At 38.9% G+C, this 22,369-nt stretch overlaps 1 long non-coding RNA gene across 8 annotated transcripts in view; it reads right to left on the minus strand.

Annotated features, from left to right (window-relative positions):
* The window catches only part of LOC148791265 (uncharacterized), a 51,591-nt gene extending 30,478 nt beyond the window's left edge, over positions 1-21,113 (minus strand). For 2 of the 8 annotated variants that reach the window (XR_016076275.1, XR_016076276.1), the window contains exons 1-2: positions 20,504-21,109; positions 20,143-20,179 (exon numbers count right to left, since the gene is read on the minus strand). This is a non-coding gene — a long non-coding RNA (uncharacterized LOC148791265). Of the gene's footprint in view, positions 1-20,142; positions 20,180-20,503 lie in introns of all 8 variants that reach the window. The other 6 variants (XR_016076277.1, XR_016076281.1, XR_016076279.1 and 3 more) reach the window with 6 other exon arrangements.
* Between the last annotated feature and the right edge of the window lie 1,256 nt (positions 21,114-22,369).

Below are 22,369 nucleotides of genomic sequence, written 5' to 3' on the forward strand. Positions count from 1 at the left end.
GGTCCTCAGTTGAAGGATATCCTGAAGAAACAGCAACAAGGTAACCAGTTGAAATGTTAGCCTTCCTGGCAATGACGGTATATGTTGGATCTTCCTAGCAAATCATTAGATGATAAAAATACCATCATCATCCAAACCTTTTTCCCAACTGTTAGAATGTTAGAGTGATGTTCAGCTGATAAGAGTTCTTATTAGCCCATTCTTATGTCTAACTTATCTTGTAACTGGGCTTGTGTTAATGGGCCTAATCCTGTTTAATGATTTAAGTCATCTGGGTGTCCCATCACTAATCAGGGGCATCCCAGTAATTTCTTGTACCTTGTACTATATTCATCTATAAATAAAGGACTGGTCGACTGGCTAGTACAGTTCGACATTCTCTTCAGTTCTGTGGTTCTCTTCTCTTACTTGCTACTTCGAGTATAGCTCTTCAGATTACATGGTATCAGAGCATTAGCTCCTTCCTGGTTTCAGCAGGCGCACTCTCTTCTCTTGCTGTCTTTTCATCTTCTCTCTTCCTTTTCTGGGTTGCTGCAGTGAAGACCTAGGAGTGTAAGAGAGTAAAGCAAGTTCGAACCTAGGGTTTCTCTTGGTTGTAGGATTCAAGGGAAGTAAGACCCAGAAGTAGATGTCCTACTAGATTATCTCCAGCAAATAGTAGCTATTGGGCTACTAAGAGAGGTCTGTATAGGACAGACCTAGTTGAGGACTGATTTCAGCAGTCCTAGCACTAGCCGAAAGGGGGAGAGCTTCCTCTACAGTTGCAGCTTCGTGCTCCAGCAAGACTTGCGCAGAACAAGTGGTAAAGACTTAGCCTTCTCTACAGTTGCAGCTTCGTGCCCCAGCAAGACTTGGGCAGAACTGTGGTAACTTCAGTTACAGATTTTCTTCAGGTCGGTTATCAGTCCTACTTTGTGAACTTCAGTTACTGCACTGCATAGTTACTTCAGGTTGCAGAACAAGCCCTAACTGAAGTAACTTCAGTTACTAGCACTGTGAACTGGTTCAGTTACAGCCCTGCACTTGCTACTTCGGCCAGTCCTAAACAGCACTGCACAGTACCCGAACTGTGAACACTTCTACCAGCACTGTGAACACTGTGACCACTTCGGCCAGTCCTAAACAGAACCACCTACAGCATTGTGAACAACTCTTGGACTGAAGTCAGGATGTCCTCACTATCCGGTGAAGTTTCTTCTAGAGATAACAGACCTGTTACAAGGTCCTCAAACCTGGAAAACCCTAATCTGCACAGCTTGCAGATTACAAGTGTGCTGCTAGATGAGTATAACTTCAGAGAGTGGTCTGTCTCAGTAATGCTGTTCATTACCTCTTGTGAGCTCACAGGCTATTTGGATGGAGACAAGAAACAACCAGAAATTGGCAGTCCTGAATACACCGTGTGGCGCAAGGAAAATGCCACAGTCATGTCTTGGTTGCTGGCCTCTATGACTCCTAGGGTGGCCAGAACTGTTCATCACTTCCGCACAGCTACTAAAATTTGGGAGAAAGTATCTAAGACGTATGGCCAGAAAAAGAACAATGCTAGAATCTACAGGCTGAACCAAGACATTGCAGCCCTAAGGCAAGGAGACATGTCCGTGGCAACCTACTTTGCAACACTGGAAGGCCTCTGGGAAGAGCTTGACCACCATTTGATTTTGGATTGGGAAAATGCTAATGATAAGGGGAGGCATGATAAGCAGATTGAGGAGGGCAGAGCCTTCAAGTTTCTAGCGGGTCTTGACCCTGTATATGAAAGTATAAGGTCACAGATTCTAGGGAGAGATGAATTACCTGAGCTTCACCATGTCTACTACCTGGTGAGGAATGAAGAAGTAAGGAGAAAGGAGATGCAAGTTGACTCCCAGACACAGTCAACAGAACTACCTGGAGAACATTCAGCCTTAGTCTCCACTAAGGGGAATAGATTTTCAGACAAGAAGTCCCTCAAGTGTACGCATTGTGGTGGTGAGAAACACAAAGGAGAAATGTTGGGTCTTGTACCCTCATCTGAAGCCATCTGCTCTGAGAAAGGACAAAAGGCAACATAAGGGCCACACAGCAAGTGGGAATCTTGCCACCAACAACAGTGGTGACAACTCATAGAGTATTCAGACAGTGTCATCTTCCACCGCAAGGCAGGCTGCTGACTCCTCTAGACCAAGTACTTTGGGCTTCACAGCTAGTGAGGTAGAGGTTCTCAGTCGGGCATTAGCCCGTCTGAAGAACAATTCTTTCGCTTCCACCTCTCTTGCCAAATCAGGTAGAGCCCCTGCATTTAGTGCATCTAGTTCCATTAATTCTACCTCTTGGGTGATTGATTCCGGAGCCACTGACCATATGACACATATGTCCTCCTTATTCTCCACATATCATTTGTTGTCTGGCCAGGATAAGATGAGAGTAGCTGATGGGTCCCTCTCCACCATCTCTAGAAAGGGGGTGGTTGACCTAAGCAAGGATCTCTCTCTTAAATCAGTCCTACATGTTCCTAGTCTTACCTCAAATCTGTTGTCTGTTTCAAAGCTTACGAAAAACTTGAACTGTAGTATAACTTTCTTTCCTTCTCATTGTGTCTTCCAGGACAGATTGACGAGGAGAACGATTGGGAGTGGTCATGAGTATGGGGGCCTCTACTATTTTGATGAAGATGTCAGCTCAACCTTGCAAGCTTCTACTACTAGTCCGGAAAGTGTGGAGTCAATAGCTAGGCTACACTTGTGGCATGCTAGGCTAGGTCATTTGTCCTTTTCTTCCTTAGCAATGTTGTTTCCCGAATTATGTAAGGGCATTCCGAGTCAGAGTTTAATTTGTGATGTGTGTCAAATGTCAAAACAATGTAGATCAATGTATCCAATTTCTAGTAATGAAATTCAAGTCCCTTTTGATTTGGTTCATTCTGATGTTTGAGGTCCTTCACCCATTGTTTCCATTGATGGCTTCCGTCACTTTATCAGTTTTATTGACCATTATTCTCGGTGCACTTGGATTTATCTGTTGAAAGGACGTGAAGAAGTTCCCCGGATAACTATGATGTTTTGCAAGATGGTTGAAACACAATTTGATAAAAAGATCAAGCAATTCCGTTCAGACAATGCAGCTGAATACTTTGAAAGATCCCTGAACTCATTCATGGAAGATGCAGGCATGTTACATCAATCATCATGTGCTTACACCCCTCAGCAAAATGGGGTCGTTGAGCACAAGAACAGGCATCTATTGGAGACAGCTCGAGCCCTTCTTTTCCAGCACAATGTGCCCAAGCAATATTGGTCTCAAGCTGTTCTCACTGCATCATACCTGATAAATCGGATGCCATCTAAGGTCCTAGGTATGAAGACCCCTTTCTCTGTTTTGTGTCCCACTCTTCCAGAATTTCCTCTTCCCCCGCGGGTTTTTGGTTGTACATGCTTCATACATGTGAAAGATCCAAAGAAGACCAAATTGAATCCTAAGGCTACAAAGGGAATATTTTTGGGGTACTCTCCTACGCAGAAGGGGTATAAGTGTTATGATCTTGTCTCCAAGAAAAAATATGTCACCAGGGATGTAGTCTTTTTTGAGTCTCAACCCTATTTCCAGTCTTCTCAGAATCCTCTTCAGGGGAGAGTAGTGGGTTGGAAGAGGATTCTCATTCTCCCTTCTTTTTTGTTCCCATTTCATCACCTTCCACTACTACTAGCTGTAACATTCCGGGTCAACCTAGTGAGACTTCCACTGTGCCAGTTGCTTCTCCAGATTCGGTTGATGCTTCTGAAGGTTCCAGTAAAAAAGAGAAAGAGATACTTACATACAGTAGAAGGAAGAAGGCCCCTCAACTTCATGATTGCAACCAGTTGAACTCAGATCAATCTGTCTCTGCAATCCAAGGTAATTCTGATTCACTCAATTCAGATTTGGATCTTCCTATTGCTCTTCGTAAGCCTGTTCGTTCTTGTACCACTCGGCATCCCATAGCCGATTATGTTTCTTACTCACACTTATCCTCTGCCTATCATTCCTTTGTGTCTGCTCTTTCCTCTGTATGTGTCCCTTCCAAGTATTCAGAGGCGGCATCTGATCCAAGGTGGAAAGAAGCCATGAATGAGGAGATGAAAGCCCTAATGAAAGCAAGGACATGGGAATTGGTGGACCTGCTAGAAGGGAAAGGCACTGTTGGATGCAAGTGGGTATTCACAGTAAAGCACAGGGAAGATGGGTCAATTGAGAGATACAAGGCCAGACTTGTGGCAAAGGGATTTACACAAAAGGAAGGAATTGACTACAAGGAAACCTTTGCCCCAGTAGCAAAGCTCAACACAATCAGGGTTCTACTGTCACTAGCAGCAAAATTCTCTTGGGAACTTCATCAGCTGGATGTGAAGAATGCCTTCCTAAATGGTGATCTTCATGAAGAGGTATTCATGGAACCCCCACCTAGATATGATGTTGGAAAAAAGGTATGTAAACTAAGGAAAGCATTATATGGTTTGAAGCAATCTCCCCGGGCATGGTTTGAGAGACTTTGTTTGGCCATGAAGAAAGTAGGGTACACTCAGAGCAGTGCAGATCATACATTGTTTACAAGGAGACAGGATGACAAACTTACAGCACTCATTGTATATGTGGATGATATGGTGATTATTGGAAATGATGTGAAAGAGATGAAGAGGCTGAAGGAGTTCTTAGCTTCAGAATTTGAGATTAAAGACCTGGGAAATCTGAGATACTTTCTTGGAATTGAAGTTGCTAGATCAAGAGAAGGAATCTACATATGTCAAAGAAAGTATGTGCTAGATCTCCTAGAGGAAACAGGCATGATGGGGTGCAGGCCAGCAGACACTCCAATAAAACCAAGCCATGGATTACAAGAATCAATGGGTGAGGAATACTGTGATAAGGAAAGGTACCAAAAGTTGGTAGGAAAACTGATATACTTATCTCTTACTCGGCCAGACATTGCCTATGCAGTGCATGTTGTCAGTCAATTCATGCACTCACCAAAGACCCCTCATATGAGAGCAGTGGAAAGAATCCTCAGATACTTGAAGACTTGCCCAGGGAAAGAAATTCTATTCAGAAAAAACAGCAGACTTGAAATTGAAGCCTACACTGATGCTAATTGGGCTGGGTCTGTTGGAGACAGAAAATCAACATCAGGTTACTGTACATTCTTGGGAGGAAACCTAGTCACATGGCGTAGTAAGAAGCAGAATGTTGTGGCTAGATCAAGTGCAGAAGCAGAATACCGGGCTATGGCACACAGGGTTGCTGAACTCTTATGGCTCAGGACTCTCCTTAATGAGCTTGGTATCAAGACTGAGGGTCCTCTCAAGTTGTATTGTGATAATAAAGCTGCTATCAACATTGCCAACAATCCTGTGCAGCATGACAGGACAAAACATATTGAAATTGATCGACACTTTGTCAGAGAGAGAATTATTTCAGGAGAACTCTGTGTGCCTTATACTCCACCAGAGATGCAGATTGCAAATGTATTAACTAAAGGGCTGGCATCAACGAAGTTCAGGGACATACTTGGCAAGCTAAACATGATTGATATCCATGCTTAGCTTGAGGGGGTGTTAGAATGTTAGAGTGATGTTCGACTGATAAGAGTTCTTATTAGCCCATTCTTATGTTTAACTTATCTTGTAACTGGGGTTGTGTTAATGAGCCTAATCCTGTTTAATGATTTAAGTCATCTGGGTGTCCCATCACTAATCAGGGGCATCCCAGTAATTTCTTGTACCTTGTACTATATTCATCTATAAATAAAGGACTGGTCGACTGGCTAGTACAGTTCGACATTCTCTTCAGTTATGTGGTTCTCTTCTCTTCCTTGCTACTTCGAGTATAGCTCTTCAGATTACACCAACTATATGGGATCGGCAACATGCATGTATTAGATTACATAACCACTTCGATTTTTGTATACATCATGCATGTCATGGGCCTAAACAACCGCATTATGTATTCCTTCCTATTCCCAGTGCCCTGTGCAAGGGGATAATAATACATTTAAGTTATCTATAAAAATAGATTTTCCCACAATGGTCATTCAGGACCATACATTTGCACATCAATCATCATAAGTAAAAAAAAAATGGCATTTCACAAAATAACACAATATTTGGTAAGTATGAGTCAAAGTTGGCCATTATGGTCCACATTTAATCTTGCCAAAGAACCAGAATCAAAGAACAAAGAGAGACGAGTAATGCATATGCAGACCCTACGTTAGAATACTTTAAAATAAAAAGTGTTAGGTTGAAGGGTTTTATGTATTGATGGTTCAGCTGCTAAGTGTCCTTATTAATCTGTATTTGTGTTTTAGTTGTTATGTACTGGGCCTGTGTTAATGGGCCTAAGTTTATTTGTTGTTTTAAGTAGTCTGGGTGTCTCATCACTAATCAGGGGCATTCCAGACATTTCCTGTAACATTGTATTGTAATGTACTATAAATAACAGTACTGTCGACTGGGTAGTTTAGTTCAACATTCTCAACATCTCTTGCTCTTCTTCTCTCTTCTGCTACTTCGGCTACAGCATTTCAGCTTTCATGGTATCAGAGCATTGAGCATCTTCCTGGTTACAGCCGACGCCATCTCCTCTCTCTTGCTGTCTTTCTTCTTTTTTTTATCTGGGTTGCTGTTGTGAAACCCTAGGGTTGCAGGAGAACAACACAAGGTTCGAACCTAGGGTTTCCCTTGGTAGTAGGGCGCAAGGGAAGTAAGACCCAGAAGCTGATGTCCTACTAGACTGTTTCTAGTAGTTAGCAGCTATTCAGCTGCTAAGAGAGGTCTGTATAGGACACACCTAGTTGAGGACTGATTTCAGCAGTCCCAGTATTGGCCGTAAGGAGGGGAACTTCTTTACAGTCGTAGTACTCGAAGCTCAAGTGGAGTTTGCATAGCACAGTAGTGGAAAACCCTCAGTTTCAGGTCGGTTACCAGCCCAGAACACCTCATTTGCTGTTGTAACTGAACTGCTTCAGAACTGTGACAGTCTTGGCAAGTCTGAAACTGTGTTGCAAGCTGTCAGAACCTGCTGTGATCACTTCGGCTAGTCAGAACCTACTTCAGAACCTGCTGTGATCACTTCGGCTAGTCAGAACCTGCTTCAAAACTGCTTCAGAACTGCTTCGGCTAGTCTTAATCAGTGTCATCAACACAGAGGCTGCAATCAAGATGTCTTCAATATCCGGAGAGGTTTCTTCTAGGGATAACAGACCTGCTGCAAGGTCTTCAAATCTGGAAAACCCTAATCTGCACAGCTTGCAGATTATAAGTGTGCTGCTGGATGAATATAACTTCAGGGAGTGGTCCGTCTCCGCAATGCTTTTTATTACTTCCCATGATCTCACAGGCTACCTAGATGGGAGCAAGAAGGAACCTGACGTTGGCAGTGCAGAGTATGCTGTGTGGCGCAAGGAGAATGCCACAGTTATGTCCTGGTTGCTTGCCTCTACGACTCCTCGGGTTGCCAGGACTGTTCATCACTTTCCTACAGCAACCAAGATTTGGGAAAAGGTGTCTAAGACCTATGGACAGAAGAAAAACAATGCTAGAATCTACAGATTGAATCAAGACATTGCTGCCTTAAGGCAAGGTGATATGACAGTTGCAACATACTTTGCAACTCTTGAAGGTCTTTGGGAAGAACTTGACCATCACTTGATATTGGATTGGGAAAATGCCAGGGACAAGGAGAGACATGATAAGCAGATTGAAGAGAGCAGAGCCTTCAAGTTCTTGGCTGGTCTGAACCCAGTGTATGAGGGTATAAGGTCTCAAATTCTGGGGAGAGATGAATTGCCCAAGTGACACCATGTTCATTATCTGGTGAGGAATGAAGAAGTCAAGAGAAAGGAGATGCAAGTTGACTCTAAGACTCAACCAACTGAACAATTTGGAGAACATTCAGCCCTAGTTTCTACTAAGGGAAACAGACATCCAGACAAGAAGCACCTCAAGTGTACTCATTGTGGTGGTGAGAAACATGTAAAAGAAAAGTGTTGGGTCCTGTATCCTCACCTGAAGCCAGCTGCATTGAGAAAGGACAAGAAACAACAGAAGGGTCATGCGGCAAGTGGGAATCTTGTCACCAGAAACAATGGTGACAACTCACAGAATATACCAACAGTGTCTTCTTCTCCTATGGGGCAGGTTGCAGATTCCTCTGGAGCCGGTGCCTTGGGCTTCATTGCTAGTGAGGTAGAGGTCCTTAGCTGGGCTTTAGCCCGTCTAAGGAGTAATTCTTTTGCTTCTTCCTCCCTTGCCAGATCAGGTACAGTCTCTGCCTTTAGTGCAACTAGTTCTATTGACTCTACTTCTTGGGTTATTGATTCTGGTGCAACTGACCACATGACACATATGTCCTCCTTATTCTCTTCATATCAACTGTTGTCTGGTCAGGATAAGATGAGAGTTACCGACGGGTCTTTCTCCACCATCTCTGGAAAAGGGGTGGTTGACCTAAGCAAGGACCTCTCTCTTAAATCAGTCCTACATGTTCCCAGTCTCACCTCAAATCTTTTGTCTGTTTCAAAACTTACCAAAAATTTGAACTGTAGTATAACATTTTTTCCTACTCATTGTGTCTTTCAGGCCAGATTGACGAGGAGAACGATTGGGAGCGGTCATGAGTATGGGGGTCTCTACTATTTTGATGCAGACATCCGTTCAGCCTTACAAGCATCTGTTGCTTGTAGTCCGGAGAGTGTGGAGTCAATAGCTAGGTTGCATCTGTGGCATGCTAGGCTAGGTCATTTGCCTTTCTCTTCATTAGAAATGTTGTTTCCATAATTGTTTAAGGGAATTTCAAGTCAGAGTTTAGTCTGTGAAGTATGTCAAATGTCAAAACAATGTAGAAATGTTTATCCAATTTCCAGTAATGAAATTCGAGCTCCTTTTGATTTGGTTCATTCTGATGTTTGGGGCCCTTCACCTATTGTTTCTATTGATGGCTTTCGTTACTTTATCAGTTTTATTGACCACTATTCTCGATGCACATGAATCTACCTGTTAAAAGGGCGAGATGAAGTGCCACGGATAACTATAGCATTTTGCAAAATGATTGAGACACAATTTGATGAGAAGATTAAGCAATTCCGGTCAGATAATGCTGCTGAGTATTTTGAAAAATCCTTGAACTCATTCATGGAAGATGCTGGCATGTTACATCAATCATCCTGTGCTAATACCCCTCAGCAGAATGGGGCTGCTGAGCGCAAGAATAGGCATCTATTGGAGACAGCTCGAGCCCTACTATTCCAGCACAAGGTTCCCAAGCAATACTGGTCTCAAACTGTTCTTACTGCATCATATCTGTGTCCTACTCTTCCAGACTTCCCTCTTCCTCCATGGGTCTTTGGTTGTATATGTTTCATACATGTGAAGGATCCAAAGAAGGCCAAGCTGGATCCTCGGGCTACAAAAGGAATATTTTTGGGGTATTCTCCTACACAAAAGGGCTACAAGTGTTATGATCCTGTATCCAAGAGAAAGTATGTCACCAGAGATGTGGTCTTCTTTGAGTCTCAACCCTACTTTCAGTCTTCTCAGAATCCTCTTCAGGGGGAGACTAGTAGGATGGAAGAGGATTCTCATTCTCCCTCCTTTTTTGTTCCCCTATCTGCTCCTAGTTGTGGCATACCGAGTCAACCTAGTGAGGCTGAGGCTCCCACTGTGCCGGTTACTTCTCCTGATACTGCAAATGTCCCTGAAGGCTCTAGTAGGCAATAGAAAGAGATACGACTCACCTACAACAGAAGGAAAAAGAGCCCTCAAACTCATGACGGCAACCAGTTGGATCCGGATCAATCTGTCTCTGCAATCCAAGGTAATTCCAACACTCATACTTCTGATTTGGATCTTCCTATTGCTCTCCATAATCCTATCCGTTCTTGTACCACTCTGCATCCCATTGCTGATTTTGTTTCTTACTCACATTTATCTCCAGCCTATCACTCTTTTGTGTCTGCTCTTTCCTTTGTACATGTTCCTTCTAGGTACTCAAAGGTTGTGTCTGATCCAAGGTGGAAAGAAACTATGAATGAAGAAATGAAAGCAAGAACTTGGGAATTAGTGGATCTACCAGAGGGGAAGAGCACTGTTGGGTGCAAATGGGTGTTTACTGTAAAGCATAGGGAGGACAGGTCCATTGAAAGGTACAAGGCCAAGCTTGTGGCAAAGGGGTTTACTCAGAAAGAAGGGAATGACTACAAAGAAACCTTTGCCCCAGTAGCAAAGCTCAACACAATCCGGGCTCTATTGTCATTGGCAGCAAATTTTTCATGGGAACTTCATCAGCTGGATGTGAAGAATGCCTTCCTAAATGGTGACCTTCATGAAGAAGTGTTTATGGAACCTCCACCAAGCTATGACTTCGATGGAAAGGTGTGCAAACTGAGGAAAGCTTTATATGGCTTGAAGCAGTCTCCTCATGCATGGTTTGAGAGGCTTTGTGGGGCCATGAAGAAAGTAGGGTACACTCAGAGTGGTGCAGACCATACCCTATTCATAAGGAGACAGGGTAGCAACCTTACAGCACTCATTGTTTATGTGGATGATATGGTGATTACCGGGAATGACTTGGATGAGATCAAAAGACTGAAGGAGTTTTTAGCTTCTGAATTTGAGATCAAAGACTTGGGCCATTTAAGATATTTTCTTGGGATTGAAGTTGCCAGGTCAAGAGAGGGGATCTACATATGTCAGCGGAAGTATGTTCTTGACCTCCTTGAGGAGACAGGCATTATAGGGTGTAGACCAGCAAATACTCCGATAGAACAGAATCATGGCCTACAGGAATCAGTGGGGGAGGACTACTGTGACAGGGAGAGATACCAAAAGTTGGTAGGGAAGCTGATATATTTATCTCTCACTCGACCAGATATTGCTTATGCTGTGCATGCTGTCAATCAGTTCATGAAGACTTGCCCAGGAAAGGGAATTCTATTCAAGAAAAACAATAAAATTGATATTGAAGCTTATACTGATGCAGATTGGGCTGGTTCTGTTGGGGATAGAAAATCAACCTCAGGATATTGTACATTTGTGGGAGGGAACCTGGTTACATGGCGGAGTAAGAAGCTGAATGTTGTTGCTAGATCAAGTGCGGAAGCTGAATATCGAGCTATGGCTCACGGGGTTGCTAAACTCCTATGGCTTATGACTAAATGAGCTTGGCATTAAAGCTGAGGGCCCTCTCAGATTGTATTGTGACAACAAGGTGGCCATCAACATTGCAAATAACCCTGTGCAACATGACAGGACAAAACATATTGAGATTGATCGACATTTTGTTAAGGAGAGAATAGTCTCGGGAGAACTCTGCATTCCTTATACTCCATCTGAGATGCAAATCGCAGATGTACTGACCAAAGGGCCGGCTACAGCAAAATTCAAGGACCTTCTTGGCAAGCTAAACATGATGGACATCCATGCTTAGCTTGAGGGGGAGTGTTAGGTTGAAGGGTTTTATGTATTGATGGTTCAGCTGCTAAGTGTCCTTATTAATCTGTATTTGTGTTTTAGTTGTTATGTACTGGGCCTGTGTTAATGGGCCTAAGTTTATTTGTTGTTTTAAGTAGTCTGGGTGTCCCATCACTAATCAGAGGCATTCCAGACATTTTCTATAACATTGTACTGTAATGTACTATAAATAACAGTACTGTCAACTGGGTAGTTTAGTTCGACATTCTCAGCATCTCTTGCTCTTCTTCTCTCTTCTGCTACTTCGGCTACAGCATTTCAGCTTTCAAAAAGAATACTTAACCAAGCTCAAGTCAATTAAACATTGTCCCAATCAATGTCTAGAAAAATGGACTAGACAAGCCAATTGAACTGGTTAAACCGTGACCGGGCCCGGACCAGTTCAGTGATACCCTAAAAACTGGTCAAAGCCATCTGACCAGGTTGTTTAACTGGAGAATCAGTGAACCGATCCTGGTTTCGTAAAACTTCCCGGGTAACTAAATGAATGGAAATTTCAAAATGCTAATGGCAAGATTTGAACCCATGACGTTTTATTTATGTGTATTGTTTTGTTACCACTAATCAATTTCTTCATTTGTGTTTATTTACGCCTCTTTAATGCATGTATTGCTTTAAAAATTAAGAAACTAGCCACCTATCCACCACATTCAAGTGTGATATCATTTGTAAAATATATTATATATAGTATTTATGTGACCTGCAGTATATATGTATATGTTATGTTATCACAATTTGACCTCCAGTTTGACAGCGATTGAAACTCTAACCCATGAACCTTCCCTTTTCCAGTTCTATTCCCAGCCTGCTCCACCATTCTACTCTGTTCAATATTGTATTCATTGTTAAATTATGGGCCCTCAAATAAAAGCCATACTATACCCCTCCATTTTACCCATTCCACACTGATTATACAAGCAAAATCCTAGCCAAGGTAAGAAACAGGTGACTTAGAGGTTTGGCCTCCAACTCTAATTATACCCTCACTCTAACTTCTAAAGACGTTATTACCCAAGTTGACCCCAGATATCTAGGGTCTTGGCAGGGGTGGGCAGGATACAGACCTGACCTTTGGTTTTCCTTTTTTGCACAAAATTGCTACTCTCGGACTCAAACTTGTGTTCACATGCCTGCCATCTCAAGATTTAACTTTATTTTGCACAAAAAGGATGCATTCTCAGACCCAAACCCTGTTTCTAACTTCTATTATTATTAAATTTACATTGCATTAATTCTGTTTCAGCCCACTGTCTTAAAATCTCATGTTTCTAGAGCATCTATCAGTAATACCATGTCATCAGCAAATCTGCTCCTAAAGAATGAAGTATATACAAGAAATAAGATACTCTTTTATGGGGGAACTCCTTTAATTTTCAAAGCCAACCATCTTATCTTTCTACATACTCTATCATATTCATTCTCCAGATCAGTGAATACCATATGGAGATCTCTCTTTTCTCCCAAAATTTTCCTATCAATTGCCTCAACAAAATGATAACTTACATGGTTGATCTCTGTAGCATATAATCAAACTAGTTTTTTAATATATTTGCTTCATGCTGTCACAACTCAATCCCCAATTTCATAATATGTCTAATAAGTTTAACCCCATGATAATTACTGAAACTTTGTATATCACCTTTTTCTTAAAGGAACCATGGTGTTCTTTCACTACTCTGATGATTATTTTATTAAATAAATAAATAATTTAGTCAATCATAATAAGATCTGACCAGAATGTCTTTATCGCCCATCCAAGAAACATTGAACTTAATGGATCCTAGGTTCCAAAAAAGCAACCTTCAAAGTTTTATAATAGTCAATTATGGAGATAAATCCTGCACAACCACAACTACAAGAACCAAGATCTTGACATGACCTGCCACTCTAACAACATACTCCAAAGCTTCATAGTCAAGATCCAATGAGCAACCATAATATGATTAGGTCATTAGCAGCCAATTCTCCATTTACAAGCACAGAATACACACATGCCGTGAAATCTTCGGTCTTTCCTCTCTCTAAGCATATCTTCAGTGTTGCCCTTCTTGTAAGAAACCTCCCAACAGAAAGCTATAATCTTATGGGGTACAACATTCTTCCAATAGAACCTCATAGCAAACCTCAAAAAGAGTATTCCTAATGATACCAAGGACTTGAAGGAACAAGAATAGGTGGCATTATAATTAAGAATCTACCCACAACCACCTTGACCATTAGAGGCAAAAAGAAATGTCCTTAAGGGCATCCAAAAGTGACACCACAAGCACCTTATGGAGTTCGAAATCTCTTAAAGTTTAAACCATTTTACTTATTTACAGTCCTTAAATACAAAATGTACATGTGCAAGAACAAAGCAAACATTTTGTAATTCTTTTACAAGTGAGTCAGTGGGACATAACCAAATGCAGAATTCAGAAACTAATCCATGTAAGATGTGGACATAACATACTATTTATCTAGGGTTTGTTTATTTATGCTATGTGTAATTTGGAGACCTAAAGAGCCAAGAATCAAATCATGACTACATCAATAAAAATAAAGTAGTCTGTAAGTTTATGTCAGCAAAAAAAAAAAGTAATTGGATACCAATCAAAAGGAAAAGAATGCAAATAGAGTAGTTTTCCATAACCATGTATACACACATACACATACACATGCACATGCACATGCACATGCACACACACACAAGGAGTAACCATCAAATATATTAGGTTTTCCTCACCTACATATACATGCACTAGGGGTGGCTATTGGGTGGGTTGGACTGGGTTGGATACTTGGATATGGGTTGAAGAGCAACCCATTCACTAACCACCCACACCCCATTAGTCACCCATCTAGGAAGATACATATATGGTCTCACCCAACCTAACCCTCTCCTATTTTCCCTACCTAGCCACTAGAGGTTATCATTTCTAGCCCAGCCAGGCCAGGCCCGGAAATTTTCCGGACACATAATATAAATTATACAAAATGTTTTATATTATATGAAATATAACACAAATTCTATACATATATTATATGTTATATTATATATATATATATACTGTTTTATATTTAGAAATGTAGGCCCAAAGTCCAGCCCTGGGGTTCAAGCCAAGCCTGCTCCAAGCTCAGCCTATAGCTCTCTTATCATAGATGCTAAGCCCAACCCAGCCAATGATCACCCCAAAGCTCAACCGTTATTAGAGGGATAAGACCATGTATTATGGGTCCACAAGTGTTTGTAATTTGTATATTGGCCGTCCATTCCCACTTGCCTCTTCATGTGGACTTGCACCATTCATACACTTGGCTAGATCTATATAATTAATCAAATAGTATTTGATATCACTTAACAAAAGCACAAAGTAATTCTCTTATCAAGAGCAGGGAACCAGAAAAAATTCAAGCTAATAATGGGACTACAGAATTTTTGTACAAATCTTAGATAATAGATCCTGACCATCCATGACTGGGCCCAAGGAGAAAGAGAATTAGAACAGTACTGTAGTTTTAGGAAGTAAGATCTCATGTTACAATACATCTTCACACTCCATATGTATCAAGAACAAGAAAAAAAACAAAAAAGGAAAAGGAATGATAAAGTAAAGCCCAAGGAATGTGATGAAGTGGTTGGTTGGTTTTAACAGTTGATGGACCCCACTACCACTGTCAAAAGCACATGGCTAATGACACTTCCAAACTGACAATACATTCTCTCTTTCTCAAGTTGCAGTGCAATTTTCAAACAGCATGATGGTAAGACAACCAAAACTCACAGTGCAGATTTTGAAAACCTGAAACATATAAACTCGTGTATTCAACCCAATGGGTGCCCTTGATCCAACCCAGCCAATTTTATTATTAATGGTTACCTCAACACAAGTTCAACCTGCAATACGGATGGATGTGTTTGGCCCACACACACACACAATACGGATTACTGTTAGTAATCCATAGAGGAATACTTATATCAGGCGTTGTATGGATCCCACTAAAATGGATCATTACATCAGAAAGCTCCTCATTAATACTCTTGTTAGGGGGATGGGATAGGATGTCTCATAATCTATTGAGGTTACTCTGGTGATGTAGTTGTCTGTACTTCTTCATTCTGTTGTGTAATTGCATGTGTGATATCTGCAGCCAGATCCCCATGGTTTTGGATTTCCAGCCTTATTGTATTCTGTCATTGCCTTTTACTGCATTCTTGTTTGGTATTTATTGCCTTTTACTGCTTACTGCAACTCTTTTTTGTTGTCAGACTAAAAAAAAAAAAATCACTTCTCCAAAACTAATCTCAAATGTTGCCTTCATTGGATCTCTTTTAACTCTTTTGACATGGATAGAGCATAAAGACCACTAAGTCAAGCATAGATAATCTATTTCATCATAACTTTAATAAATCAAGCATTGAGTCTACTGGCTACACTAAGATTATTTGAAAATGCTTGAAGGATTAAACAAACAAAGGAGATATACTCTTTCAAGTTGCAACATGGATGGAGCACAAACCCTTCCAAGCTAGCTTAAAGATGAGATGAGGTGAAGTAGAACCAATTGTTTAGATCCAAGGGGATAAGGTAATTAAATTTGGAAGAGTCAAAGTGATGAAGAAAGCATTGTTGGAGAAGTAGCAATTTTAATTCATAGGGAAGACGGACTCCTAGGAGAAGGGTGGTTAGTGGCAAATACAATGTTATGCAATTCAGGTGGGAGTCTATAGCCACCCTTCACCCTATGGAACATGTGTTTGCAAGGGTTTAATGGAATTCCATTATGAGTTTGTCTTTAAGGTTCTTGGACCTTGGTCACTAATAGGTAAAAGATGAGATTTTAAAGATCCACATTGTCTGTATCAACAAATACCATGTAAAGATCTATTGTTCTTTATCAAACTTATCTATTACTTGCCCAAGTACAATACCATCCATGTTGATCTCTCTGGCTTAGAGACCAAATTGTTCTTTGTTACATTTTTTTCATACCATACAATTTACTCAAGCACTTGTCTTAATTCTTAAAGTTTCAAACATCTTATTATCCATGATTTTTTGTCACAATAGAGCCATTATCCTAAGTTAAATCTCCCATAATGTTCCCTATTAATAGCATTTCAAAACAGTTCCTCCACCTTTCATTTATTTTATTTTTAATCAAAACCCACCATTACTCTTGATGCATAAAATACAACTTAAATCTCTACGTTTTTTTCTAACACCTGTTTCTGTAAGCTAGTATACATTGTTTTCTCATTCTCTTGTACCTAGCTCATGGTAGAGATTATGAAAATGAAATAGTTCACCTACTATTTGCAAGAGAAACTTCTTGGCTCTATTTAATGAAATATTGTCAAGAAATCTACTTTATTAAGTTGAAACATGGATTTTAAAAAGGTATAGGCCATACAAGTTTTTAACCAAAAAAAATCAAGTTCAGATGCCCCATATAATTGAGTTGCATTTTTCAAGGGACTCAAACTCCATGACCTTTTTTGTCAAATAACCTGATCAAACAAGATAATAGAGAACTCTCTTATTCATTCCTTTTCTGCTTCATTATAACCCTCGGACTAGAGAGCTTCTCTCTCAAAAAGTGTCATCTTATTTTCTTAGGAAAGAGCATCTCAAAAGTGGTTATTCCTTCCTCAAACATGTTTCTACCACTCAAATGGCAGTTACTTCCCCTCAAAAAAGTTAGTGGTAATTACCTCCACTAAAAAGTATAGGAACAAACCAAAACCCAATCAAATGATATAGGACCCATAAAGTAGGGTATTATTTAGAAATAAAACTTAATTTAATCTCTTAAATTAAATAACAAATCTATACATAAAAAATCAAATAAAATAGTAACCTAAACCTACAAAATAAAAATTGGGTATCAAACAAAGTTTATTAGAATACACAAATCAAAATAAAGGCATAATATTGGCCCCGTACTTAGTATGGGGGTCACTCTCTAGTACATAAACATAACTAAGCCAAGTAGCCAACCCAGGCAGACATTATCAGCAATACCAAAGGTAAAGTGTGTAAAATCAGATACTTGATTTGAAGAATTTCAACAACACAGGGCCTAGGCCTTGCACAGGACCCCTTTAAAATTTTACATATGCTCAACAAAATCCAAACCAAGCTATGCCACTACCCCAAAGACACTAAGGCCTTTGACAAGGCCAGAAATTACCCAACCAAGCATTGCATTTTTTTCTTTCTGTGTGTGTGTTAGGAAATGGGCTGTAAACAGGGGGTAGGTAATCCCCTATACACTCCAACCCTAATGAAGGCAGGATTTGATCCAAGGTCTCCAATATAACCAACAAAGACTTTACCAGCAAGCCTAGGCATCCATAACAAACTAAACAAAGCACCTAAGCCTCAGGATGACTTACTAAGCCGCCTAATGGTAATCATAGCATGACCTACCACACCACTCCAGCTTATAACCAATTCTTATACTGATTGGGCAGATTGCCCCAATATCCATCTTGGTACTACCGGTTGGTGTGTTTTCTAGGTTAATTATTTCCAGGGACTGGAGTGCAAGAAACAGCAGACATTTTAGAGATCTTGGAGTCTTATTTTCTTCTCCTATGCTACATTATACTGATAAGTGATAACACATGAGCACCATTTGTTTTACACCCATTCTGGTGTTTCATAAATTTACTAAAAACATATAGAGGTGGCTTATCTGAGATCATTTTCTGCTTGCATTGTTACTTTTCCTCTTATAGCTACAAACTTACTTGTAGATATATTTATAAAGACTGGATCACACTGATTTTTTAGTAAACTTATTTTGTTAACGTATCATTTCGAAGGGATGGAGAAAGATATGAATGCATGCAATAATGGTGTAAGGTAGAAAACAATTTCTTTTCTCTTTCTTGTAATTGTCCCCACTTTGTTGGGGCAACTGTTGTCTTTTTTCATATTTCATAATGACATATATGGACCTTTAGGTGAAAGATTGATGATTAAACCAGCCACTAACTTTTTATGTTATTTGGTTCTTAAATGATTCGTCATAGAACCATTATCGATGAGGTGAAGTAACAAAGACTTGAGCATGCACATTCTCCCAAAACCAAAGTTTTAAATTTCAGTTTTCAGATGGTTTACAACCTCCTCCAAAATGAAAAACTTTTTTGGAACTTCAATGAGAATTTTCATTGAAATAGAAGGAAAAATTCTCTGTATTAAAATAAAACTTGGTTTACTCCCCTCCTTTCTCTTGTACTTTCTAGCCTTTCTCTTCTTGCATGTATCTATGTCCTATTTCTGCCTCTTATCAAAAATTGTATAAACATTACTATTTTATCTAAACCTTTGGATATACCAATTCCAAAATTTTCAACAAAAGGTAAAACCTTTTCCCAAAACCACTATCCACTTGGTCCTAGAAGCATTTAATGTTTCATCTATGAAATGGTAATCAATTAGCATTTCTAATAAAATGAATTACCATTATACATTATTTTTTTTCTAAAAATCATTCACCAAGCTCCTGCAAAAAAAAATTATTCCATCTAAATGATATTTCTAGATTTTTCGCTATTAATTTATGTCCTAGTGGCTACTAGGATTTAACTTAAACTCCATATGACCATCACATGTAAGGTGAGTAGATGACAAGATGGATTTAATTATGCAAGTAACAACCCATTTTGTAACTGCAATGCGTACCCCAATTTATCAAGCTAACAAGCAGAATTTGAAATAAAGAAAAATAGGCAGTGATAAATTACTCCTAAAGAATAGAAGGAATCAAAAGGGCCATTACTGGAACCTCTTCAAGATTCAATACAACAAACAACTATATCCTACACCAATACTTGTTCAAAATATACTACAAGCAACAACTCCTTTCAGGACCATTAGCCACCACAAGCTCCAGAAGTATTCACTTAAATACAGCTAACGCAGGTGAATCCAAAAGCCACATAAAAAAAAAGGAGAAAAAAAGTTCAGGATCCTCTAACCATAGACAATAACGATTTTTTTGGTAATAGTGTTAATAACGTAGCATTTCCAATATTTCAAAATTTAATCATGAAATATAAAGTGGAATTGTTGAATACATTGGCTAATGCTACCTCGGCCATCTGAAATTAAACATCTTCAGTAAATCAATCAACATTCAACTAGCTTAATTGGAAGATATATACGGTTTTGTCCATATTGTCTGTGCACGTTGCTAGATTAGCTAAGCAACTTTTGGTTTTCCGGCAGAAACAATGAATTAATCATCCATTAAAACAAAGACTACCAGACTATCAGTTCCTTGCGTATTGACTGCTGACACTGCCATGTCCATGAGAAGCACAAGTCACAAGGTATAGACATGCATGATTCACTTAAGGACATGTTAGTTTTGAGCAACATGTAAAAGAATATGGGGAGGGGGTGTGGTTAGGCATAAAAACAAGCGAAAAAAGAATAATGACAAACTAAATACGGCACAATTGCATACAAAGAGCTGACTACACCAAATAATGAAAAACAATTGGAACAAAAAGTATGCAAGACCCAGTGAGGTAAAGCCACATCACAAGTTAAAGTTGTGGAAGCAGCGAAACCATTGAATGGAAATTGGCCACTGCATAAAGAACCAAAGAAGAAAAACGAGAGCGAGCGAGCGAGCGAGCAAGCGAGAGAGAGAGAGAGATCACCTGGGACTTGCAACCCGTCCACAAAGTATTCCTTGATCTGTAAAGGATCCCAAAATCGAATTAAAATAACCACATGGAAGCAAAAAAAAAGGCTGATGAGTTTATTGTAAAACATATTCCACTGTTCTTAAAATTTCATATGAAATGAAATCTCAGCAACGCCTATGGTCGCAACATGGAAACTGGCTGAAACCAAATATTTTCACGACAATCATCGAAAAGAAAACTATCTGAAATTTGAAAAGCCAAATGAAATGTTAAGGTACGCAGTAAAGATCGCAACGATCTGAATTTGGAGTAATCGCGACAGAAATAAGTTTGTCAGGGTTGCGAAACTCATATGAAGTTTGGAGAAATTTACCGAACTATACGGAAAATAGTGGGAAGACAAAAGAGAACAGCAGCAGATCCCATTGTTCTATGGATGGGAGAAAATCGTAACAGGATGGCGAAGCTCAGAGAGAAATGGAGGTAAGTGAGAAGAAAGGATCCGGAGAGCATCACCAATATAGGTATACCCTACTTGGTTTCCACGTATTCTCGGTCATTATCAACTTTTAACTCTCTAAAGTATGGCTCTTATTTATATATTTCTCAGGTTTCATCCGAAAGCTCGTTTTGCGCCTCAGGGGACATCTTACTTTGAATGGAGCCGCATGCTGAGTTCGGCGTCTATGAGACTCAACAGGATTTCGGCGCGAGTTGACATCTTGAGATCTTCTCCCAACGAAATATGTTCCCACTCTCTATGAAATTAGGACCCACCATAAAATTGGGACTCGCTATATACGAGATGTGTGGTGTGGGATTATTGTTGTTAGAGTGTTAGAACGTGTATTGTTGGCAAGTGATCCACAGTCTTTCGACACACCAACCGTTGGGTACCGTTAAAAAGGGTGGAGACATGCATGCATTATTTTTAGAGCTTTTTAATCATATTAGATTGAAGCAAAAGGGCTACTAAGGATTGGAGATTGGCTATCCCTATTGTGTAGCCCAATAAAAATTTTGATAGTGTATTTATAGTTTTTAAGGTTATTTGGCATAACAGTCCACACCTTTAAGTGTAATAATATTTATGTGGACCAATTGTTTGTGTTAATTATAAAGTAAAGGTTTTTTTTACAAATTAAAATTTTATTTAATTTTAGTCTAGTATAAAAATATATAACATATATATATATATATATAATTTGTTATTTAAATGTTATATTATAATATTTACCATGCATGCATATAACTTCCAAGTTAAGCTTATTAGAGTTGGGCCCTATCCGCTAGGGCCATCATTGAACTTCGAGAGTTCGATACCCAATTAGATTTTGAATCCGATTAACCCATATTTAAATGTTAGAATTTATATTTGGTTAATAATTCGATTAGATGTGTATTTAACCCCATCCATTCAATTATATGTATTTATATTATGTGTGGGTTTGGTGTAAATCTGGTCGGGTTAGGCTAAGTTATAAACAATTTGTTACTTTTTATCATTAATTTTGGTTATCATATCAATACTAATTTTTATTAACTTCTTATTTTTTAATACTTGCTAGATAAAAGATGCTAAAATTTAACTTTTTAATTTCATAATTTATAGCCTTATTGCGTGCATTATGCGTGGGCACAGTGTAAATCTAAGTCATAACTAGCTTAGCAGAAAATATTTGTTTAAGGCCAAGATTGGGCTAAGTTATAAATGGTCATCCCTAAGTAGGAGTCTTATGCCGCTATTTTAATTAATTTTTATATTTTTTATATGGATTGTAAATGGTTTATTTTATTATTTTACATATTTTTTACTTGTTATTATTAATTTTAATTATCCTATTAATATTAATTATATTTAAATAGAATTAAATTGTATATTAGTTTTTAATTTATGTATTAATATTTTTTATTAATTTCTTAACTTCTAATAATTACTAGATAAAAACTTGCAACTTTAGTAATTTTTATTAATTTATAGTTATTAGTTTTCAAATTATAGTTATTAATTTATTAACTTTAGTAATTTTTATTAATTATAGTTATTAGGTTTCAAATTATATATAGATTATTAATAATTATTATTATTTTTTTTTGTTGTTTTATATGTCATATTATCACATGTTAAATTCTTAATTTTCTCTCGTTTTAATAATATAATATTTCATTTTTTCTCATTTTCTTTAATAACATAATATATTGATAATAGTGTAAAGTAATGATTATTTTTTTATTTTTA

The sequence above is a fragment of the Nelumbo nucifera genome, chromosome 5, assembly GCF_055504915.1.
Source record: "Nelumbo nucifera cultivar China Antique chromosome 5, China Antique-T2T, whole genome shotgun sequence".
In the NCBI taxonomy this organism is placed as follows: domain Eukaryota; kingdom Viridiplantae; phylum Streptophyta; class Magnoliopsida; order Proteales; family Nelumbonaceae; genus Nelumbo; species Nelumbo nucifera.